This window comes from Notolepis coatsorum (genome assembly GCF_963971535.1).
Source record: "Notolepis coatsorum genome assembly, chromosome: 2".
NCBI lineage: Eukaryota > Metazoa > Chordata > Actinopteri > Aulopiformes > Paralepididae > Notolepis > Notolepis coatsorum.
In genome coordinates, this window is record NC_140166.1 from 60,409,778 (window position 1) to 60,417,442 (window position 7,665).

Sequence of the window (7,665 nt, forward strand, 5' to 3'; positions counted from 1 at the left end):
GAGCTACGCTAGCAGTAGAGGCCATGCTGGTGGTGGAGACCTTACCAGCAGTAGAGGCTTGGCTGGAGACTGGACTGGCAGTAGAGGCCTGGCTGGAGACTGAAACTGGGAATAGGCACTCCAACCAGGTCCTTAGGTAAATGTCCAGCTGTGGGGCCGGCTCAGGGTTCCAATCCATGACTGAGTGGATTAGCTGCTGGGCAGCCCCCTTCTCCATGAATGAGAAGGCTCGGACATCACTCATGGCTAGGGAGGCCAGGGTGCTCAGGGCCTCCCTCGTTCCGTTCGCTGGGTCCAAACATGGTCGGTTCATTCTGTTAGGGATAGTGTTGTCTGAGGACCCAATCGCGGAACAGAACGAGGGGAGAACAGGCAGATAGGCAGACGAGACGTGGAGCCAGGGGTGAATTGCAGACCAGAGAAAGACTTCTGTCTTGTTATTGTCCTGCACTGTCCTGCATTATTATTATTATAGTTTACATCAGGGTCCCCCATTTTCAATTCATAACTAATTATATGATATAACCTATTACACTCGAGTACTCCGTCTGTAAGTTGGCACTTGTGCAATATCTCATTTATAATAGCCAGGGATGAGCTCATAACTTGACTATAGGGCTATTCTCAACGAAAGAAATCTACTAGAAGTCTACTAATTGCCATATAGGATTTGACGACTAATTGAATAGTTGATTTGACAAAGTTGACAAAGCTGACAAATCTGTACAATTTGAATTCACCACGTGCAATAATGCAGAAGGACCTCTTTTAAATCTAACTTTAAATCTAAGCAGGGATGTCCTAATCATCTTTCGTGAAATTACATCATTCAGCATGCAAGAGCAACCTGCATCATGCGTGACCCCACCCACCCTGCCCACAGACTGTTTACCCCCCCCACCCTGCCCACAGACTGCCCCCCCCCCCCCTTCAGACAGGAGGCTGCGCAGCATCTGAACTACCAGGCTGAAGAATAGCTTCTTCGCGGATGCTGTGAGACGACTGAACAGTTCATCGCAGCTCATCATCACTGCCATGCCTCTGCACCGTAGCATCTTTTAATCAGTGAATCATATTAGTCCTATTGAATTAAATCAGTTTTTACTGAATTAGACTAGGTTTTTATTGAAATGGATTAGTTTGCTATTGAATCAATTCACTGTTTTATTGACCGTTTTTTGAATGATTAGTTTCTACTGGATTTCTGTCTGTCATGAGGATCAGTATTTATTTATTTAGTATATATCTAGTGTCAAATGGCTATAACTGAGACCTGAGTACTATATCTCGTGCTTCCATGTCAATGGAAAAATGACAATAAACATCACTTTGACCTTTTTTTACTTTGACTTTGATGGGGGAAAAAAGCATAAAAATGGACTAACTGATTAACAAACTATTTACTAACTGATTAATCCTGTCATGGTTTTTGCTTTATTTTTCCTTTCTGTGAGGGACAGCCGTCAATCACTGGCCTCTGTGGTTGATTGCCTCATGGGTCGGCAGGTGTGTGGGCTTGATTGCACCTGATTCGGTGCAGCTGTGCCTTTGGCAGGGCTGAGTCTTTTGAGTTTGGAGATCGCAGTGTCAACTGCTTTTTCATTTGCTTGTGTTGCATGGCTATCCTTTAGTGTAGTGCTGCCCTATTCAGCATTTAGCCTTCTGTGTAGCCATAGCATAGTTGTTTTGGGCTACTGGTTTATTTTACACTTTATTTTATAGAGGCTGATTCCTATATGGTAGTGTTTTTTTGTGTTCTTTTGGAACTGTCCTTTGCACATAAACTCCCTTGGTGGAGGTTTATTGTTTTATGTTTTCAATATAAACTCAGTTTTTTGGAGTTGCCTTTGTGGCTTATTTATTTTTCTACAATACCTCTTTAATGAGTGTCGTCCTGTTTTTTGGACTTTACTTATTTTCTTAAATACTCACTTGGAGGCTTCCACCTGTAAAGGTTGTTTTTTGTTGTTTATTTTTCCCCTTCTCTTTAATGTCTGCGTAAGCAGTTTAGTGGTTATTCATACAAAGATAACTTAGAGAGTCCCTATTATCTGCTCGTGACGCACACACACACACACGCAGCCCTTACAAATCCACTATGAGGGGGCAGTGCTAAACACAACTACGCTACAGTCGGAGGATATGAAAGATACTGAGACATGTAAATATCCTGTTTGTTCGGTTTTGTGGTCTGTGTGAGTTCCGTCTCTGTGGTAACACTTTCCATTATTCCGCGTACTCATGTATACATCAACTTGACAATGACATATAAACACCTTAACCATGCCTTAGACCTAAACTGGGAAATTAGCCAGTATCCTGTATATTAATGTGCATATAAAAGCAGCCAGTGATAACTGTGTGGAACCTTCGATGCGAGGAGACGCCTGTTGAGACTCAATCTGCTTCATCTCAGTAGGAGCTCCGATAATGTCGTCTAGTCTGGGGATGAAACATGCCCTCCGGAATAATTACTTCATTAAGAATTGCCAATTTCAGCCCCCCTATAGTTCACCACTGCCTTGTTTATCTGTGCCTGTATCGTTGCTGAGGGTATTATAACACATGTACAAGTAGTAGTACACATCCTCACACACACAACACACACATATGCATACACACTAGGGGTGTAACGGTACACAAAAACCACGATTCGGTACGTACCTCGGTTTTGAAGTCAAGGTTCGGTACGGGTTTTCGGTACAGTGGGGGAAAGTTTGGCTTTCCATGTTTCACTCAGGGGTGATGTAGTGTGCAGTAACTAATTGTACTTGTAGGGCTGTCAACGAATATTCTATATTGAAATTAATAATCGACTTGTAATTTTTTTTTTTATAATAATAATTATATTAGGTTGTGAAAAAAAACAGCCCCCGGTGGGCGGTCGTAAGTGGTTACCATACCGTTGTATTCGTTCGGTAATCGGTACACTACACAGCCGTTCGGTACGGTACACACTGAAACGGTATGGATACGGATACGTGTACCTTTACACCCCTAATACACAGACATAGTACATACATGCACTCACACACATGCAAACATGAAACACACAGGCATACTAAACACACACACACACACACACGTGAAAACACCACAGGACATACACATACACATATATAAGACACACACATATAAAACACACATACATATGCCACGCACACACAGTCTACCTCAGTCCAAGGGGTCCTAACTCCTAACACTGGCCAGGAGCCCAGTATCACATGTAACGTGTACTGGAGCCATGTTTTTGTTTGTGTCTCTTCTTGTCAAGTCTGTGCTAATGCTTTTTCTTTTTGAGTCTATATTTTGTCTTTATTAGTCTTATTGTCATTATTGTTTTTGTTAATGCCAATGTTATTATTGTCAATGTTATATTGTATTGTAATGTCTTGTTTTATGTATGAAAATAAAATAAAATAAAAACATTTATAAAAAAAAAAGGAAAAAGAATTGCCAATTTCCTTCTTTTCAATTTGAAAGAATTAGAAGACGCCCCTTCCGTATGACACACATGGCAGGGATCACCCAGCCAACAGATCATCTCTGGGTTTAAACAGGGCAGGGATCACCCAGCCAACAGATCATCTCTGGGGTTAAACAGGGCAGGGATCACCCCAGCCAACAGATCATCTCTGGGGTTAAACAGGTTTCCCGTGTATACAATATATAGGGACACTATTCCACACTGTAAAAATTTAAATATTTTTTCACGCGAAATTCACTGTATTATTTTACAGATTACTTTTGTTTTTCTACTTTAAGTGTAAATGCCATAAAAATACAGTAAATTACCTTTTATCAAAATATTAACAATTACATAAAGGTTGTATCTGTAAATGTATATGATTTTACTGTAATTTGACAGTAAGTATTTGGCAACCATTGATGCTTTTTTTCCTTACACATACTAAATAAATCATACACTAATTTGGCCGTTCAGAAGTTTTCACATTTTGAATCTACATGGTCCTTCTCTTCGCTTTTAATATACTGTAGTCTCATTGTTTGGGATCCCCCCCCCGCATGTTGGTTTAGATATCTGCTCATTATTGCCGTCTTCTCCTTCTCGTCTCTACATCTCTCCCACACACACTATGAAGGGTCTTTGTTAAACAAGGTCAACAATGGTGGTCTGGGGGTCACGGCTACTTTGAGGCGCCGAACAGGAAAAGGACTTGAAGCAGTTTGGTCTCTGTAACCCCCACACATCTTTAGCCTTTACATTTAGCACACGTTTTCTTTTCCGCTTTGCCTCTCAAAAGGCACCAGTGAGAGAGGTGGCCTAACGGAGGAAGACAGAGCGCTCTGTGCCAGCAGCGCTGCTTCCGTATAGAGCGCATAGTGTTAGAGGTAACCAAGCAATGCAGCTGGACCCTCACAACTATGCAACTTGTATGCAGTGTTGTTTAAATCAAGATGCAGACAAGGGCCCCGTTCTGCTGCCCCAGACTCTGCTGCCCATACTGAGAGAGAGAGAGAGAGAGAGGAGAGAGAGAGAGAGAGAGAGAGAGAGAGAGAGAGAGAGAGAGAGAGAGAGAGAGAGAGAGAGAGAGAGAGAGAGAGAGAGAGAGAGACATATATATAGAGTGAGAGGAGAGGAGAGAGAGAGACATATATATATATATATATATATATATATATATATATATATATATAGAGAGAGAGAGAGAGAGAGAGAGAGAGAGAGAGAGAGTGAAAGGGATATATATAGAGAGAGATGAGAGAGACATATATATGAGAGAGAGAAGATATTGGGAGAGAGGAAAAGATAGACAGTGAGACATATATATATATCAAGAGAGAGAGAGAGAGACATATATATATCGAGAGAGAGAGAGAGTGAGACATATTTATCAAGAAGAGAGAGAGAGAGAAATAGGGGGGGTAACTGTGGATATTTTATCTTAAATCCTACATTATTACTTCCCTGAATCAGCTCCACAGCTTTGTAGGGATACATATTTGAAACAAGCATCTCTGTGTGTGTGTGTGTGTGTGTGTGTGTGTGTGTGTGTGTGTGTGTGTGTGTGTGTGTGTGTGTGTGTGTGTGTGTGTACTGTGGGTTTGCCACGGTTGCCACTGATTACATAACTGCTGGTTCAGAGCTTTTTTTTTTTTGCCGTCTTTCCTCAAAGCCAGTATTGAAGCCAGAGGAGCAGAGAAAGAGAGAGAGAGAGAGAGAGAGAGAGAGAGAGAGAGAGAGAGAGAGAGAGAGAGAGAGGGAGGGAGAGGAGAGGAGAGAGAGAGAGAGGGAGAGAGAAGAGAGAGGAGAGAGAGGAGAGAGAGAGGAGCAGAGAGAGAGAGAGGAGCAGAGAGAGGAGAGCGAGAGGAGAGGAGCAGAGAGAGGAGAGGAGAGAGAGAGGAGCAGAGAGAGGAGAGGGAGAGAGAGGAGCAGAGAGAGGAGAGAGAGAGGAGCAGAGAGAGGAGGAGAGAGGAGGAGCAGGGAGAGAGGAGCAGAGAGAGGAGAGAGAGAGAGGAGCAGAGAGAGAGAGAGGAGCAGAGAGAGGAGGAGCAGAGAGAGGAGCAGAGAGAGGAGAGGAGAGAGAGGAGCAGAGAAAGGAGAGAGAGAGGAGCGAGAGGAGAGAGAGGAGCAGAGAGAGGAGAGAGAGGGAGAGAGAGGAGCAGAAAGAGGAGAGGAGATTGTTAAGGGGATGCAGACCAGAGTCTTGTTTACATCAGGGTCCCCCATTTTCAATTAATCAGGACATACATGACTTTTTCATTTAGAAAGTGAGTTTAGTAGGAGAAAATAATTTTAAACATCAGTTTGCACGTACCACACTTAAACAGATGTGTCCTTCAGTTATTGGTGTAAAGTTATGGAATTCTCTCCATAGCGAGCTTAAGGGATGTAACAGTGTTTATCAATTCAAAAAAATGTATAAAAAAAAAATATTTAGTCAGTATGAAAATCTTTTTTCTCTTCTCTTTCTTTCTTCTTTATTCTTTATCATTATTATTATTATTTAAATCTTTCTTGTTTAACTGTGGATTGTGTTTCTTTATAATGGTATAAATGATTATTTGTGTAAATAAGGTTATACGCCGACCATTAAGAAAATACATGTTAGTTTAGGAATAAGGGGCAGGTAATTATAAGATGTATTCTTCTTCCTGCTCCTTTTGTCCATGGAATGGCTATTTATGATTTTTAATGAAGAAACTATGATTGTATTATTCCATGTGGCAAATAAAAACTCTGAACTGAATCTGAACAGTATATGACATACATGACATACAGATAGACAGTACTGCTACATCTATACATTTATGACATACCAGATTTGCAAATACAGAGAGGAGAGGAGAGAGGAGCAGAGAGAGAGAGAGAGAGAGGAGCAGAGAGAGGAGAGGAGAGAGGAGCAGAGAGAGAGAGAGAGGAGCGGAGAGAGAGAGAGAGAGGAGCAGAGAGAGAGAGGAGAGAGGAGCAGAGAGAGAGAGAGGAGCGGAGAGAGAGAGGGAGGAGGAGAGAGGAGCAGGAGAGAGAGAGAGAGAGAGAGGAGAGGAGAGAGGAGCAGAGAAAGAGGAGCAGAGAGAGAAGCAGAGAGAGAAGCAGAGAGAGGAAGAGAGAGGAGCAGAGAGAGGAGCAGAGAGAGAGAGAGAGGAGCAGAGAGAGGAGAGAGAGAGGAGCAGAGAGAGAAGCAGAGAGAGGAGCAGAGAGAGGGAGAGAGAGAGGAGCAGAAGAAGCAGAGATGAGCAGAGAGAGGAGAGAGAGGAGCAGAGAGAGGAGCAGAGAGGAGAGAGAGAGAGGAGCAGAGAGAGAAGCAGAGAGAGGAGCAGAGAGAGGAGAGAGAGAGAGAGGAGCAGAGAGAGAAGCAGAGATGAGCAGAGAGAGGAGAGAGAGAGGAGCAGAGGAGAGGAGAGAGAGAGAGGAGCAGAGAGAGAAGCAGAGAGGAGCAGAGAGAGGAGGAGAGAGAGGAGAGGAGCAGAGAGAGGAGAGAGAGGAGCAGAGAGAGAAGCAGAGAGGAGCAGAGAGAGGAGAGAGAGAGAGGAGCAGAGAGAGAAGCAGAGAGGAGCAGAGAGAGAGGAGAGAGAGAGGAGCAGAGAGAGGAGAGAGAGAGAGAGGAGAGAGGAGCAGAGAGAAGAGGAGCAGAGAGAGAAGCAGAGAGGAGCAGAGAGAGGAAAGAGAGAGAGGAGCAGAGGAGAGAGCAGAGAGAGAGGAGAGAGAGAGCAGAGAGAGGAGAGAGAGAGGAGCAGAGAGAGAAGCAGAGAGAGGAGCAGAGAGAGGAGAAGAGAGAGAGGAGCAGAGAGAGAAGCAGAGATGAGCAGAGAGAGAGAGAGGAGCAGAAAGAGAGAGCAGAGAGAGGGAGAGAGAGAGAGGAGCAGAGAGAGAAGCAGAGAGAGGAGCAGAGAGAGGAGAGAGAGAGGAGCAGAGAGAGAAGCAGAGATGAGCAGAGAGAGGAGAGAGAGGAGCAGAGAGAGGAGAGAGAGAGAGAGAGCAGAGAGGAGCAGAGAGAGAGAGAGGAGAGAGAGGAGAGAGGAGCAGAGAGGAGCAGAGAGAGAAGCAGAGAGGAGCAGAGAGAGGAGAGAGAGAGAGGAGCAGAGAGAGAAGCAGAGAGGAGCAGAGCAGAGAGAGGGAGAGAGAGAGGAGCAGAGAGAGGAGAGAGAGAGGAGCAGAGAGAAGCCCATGGAAAGCGAGCAGTTTAGAAGAGCCGTGCAGAG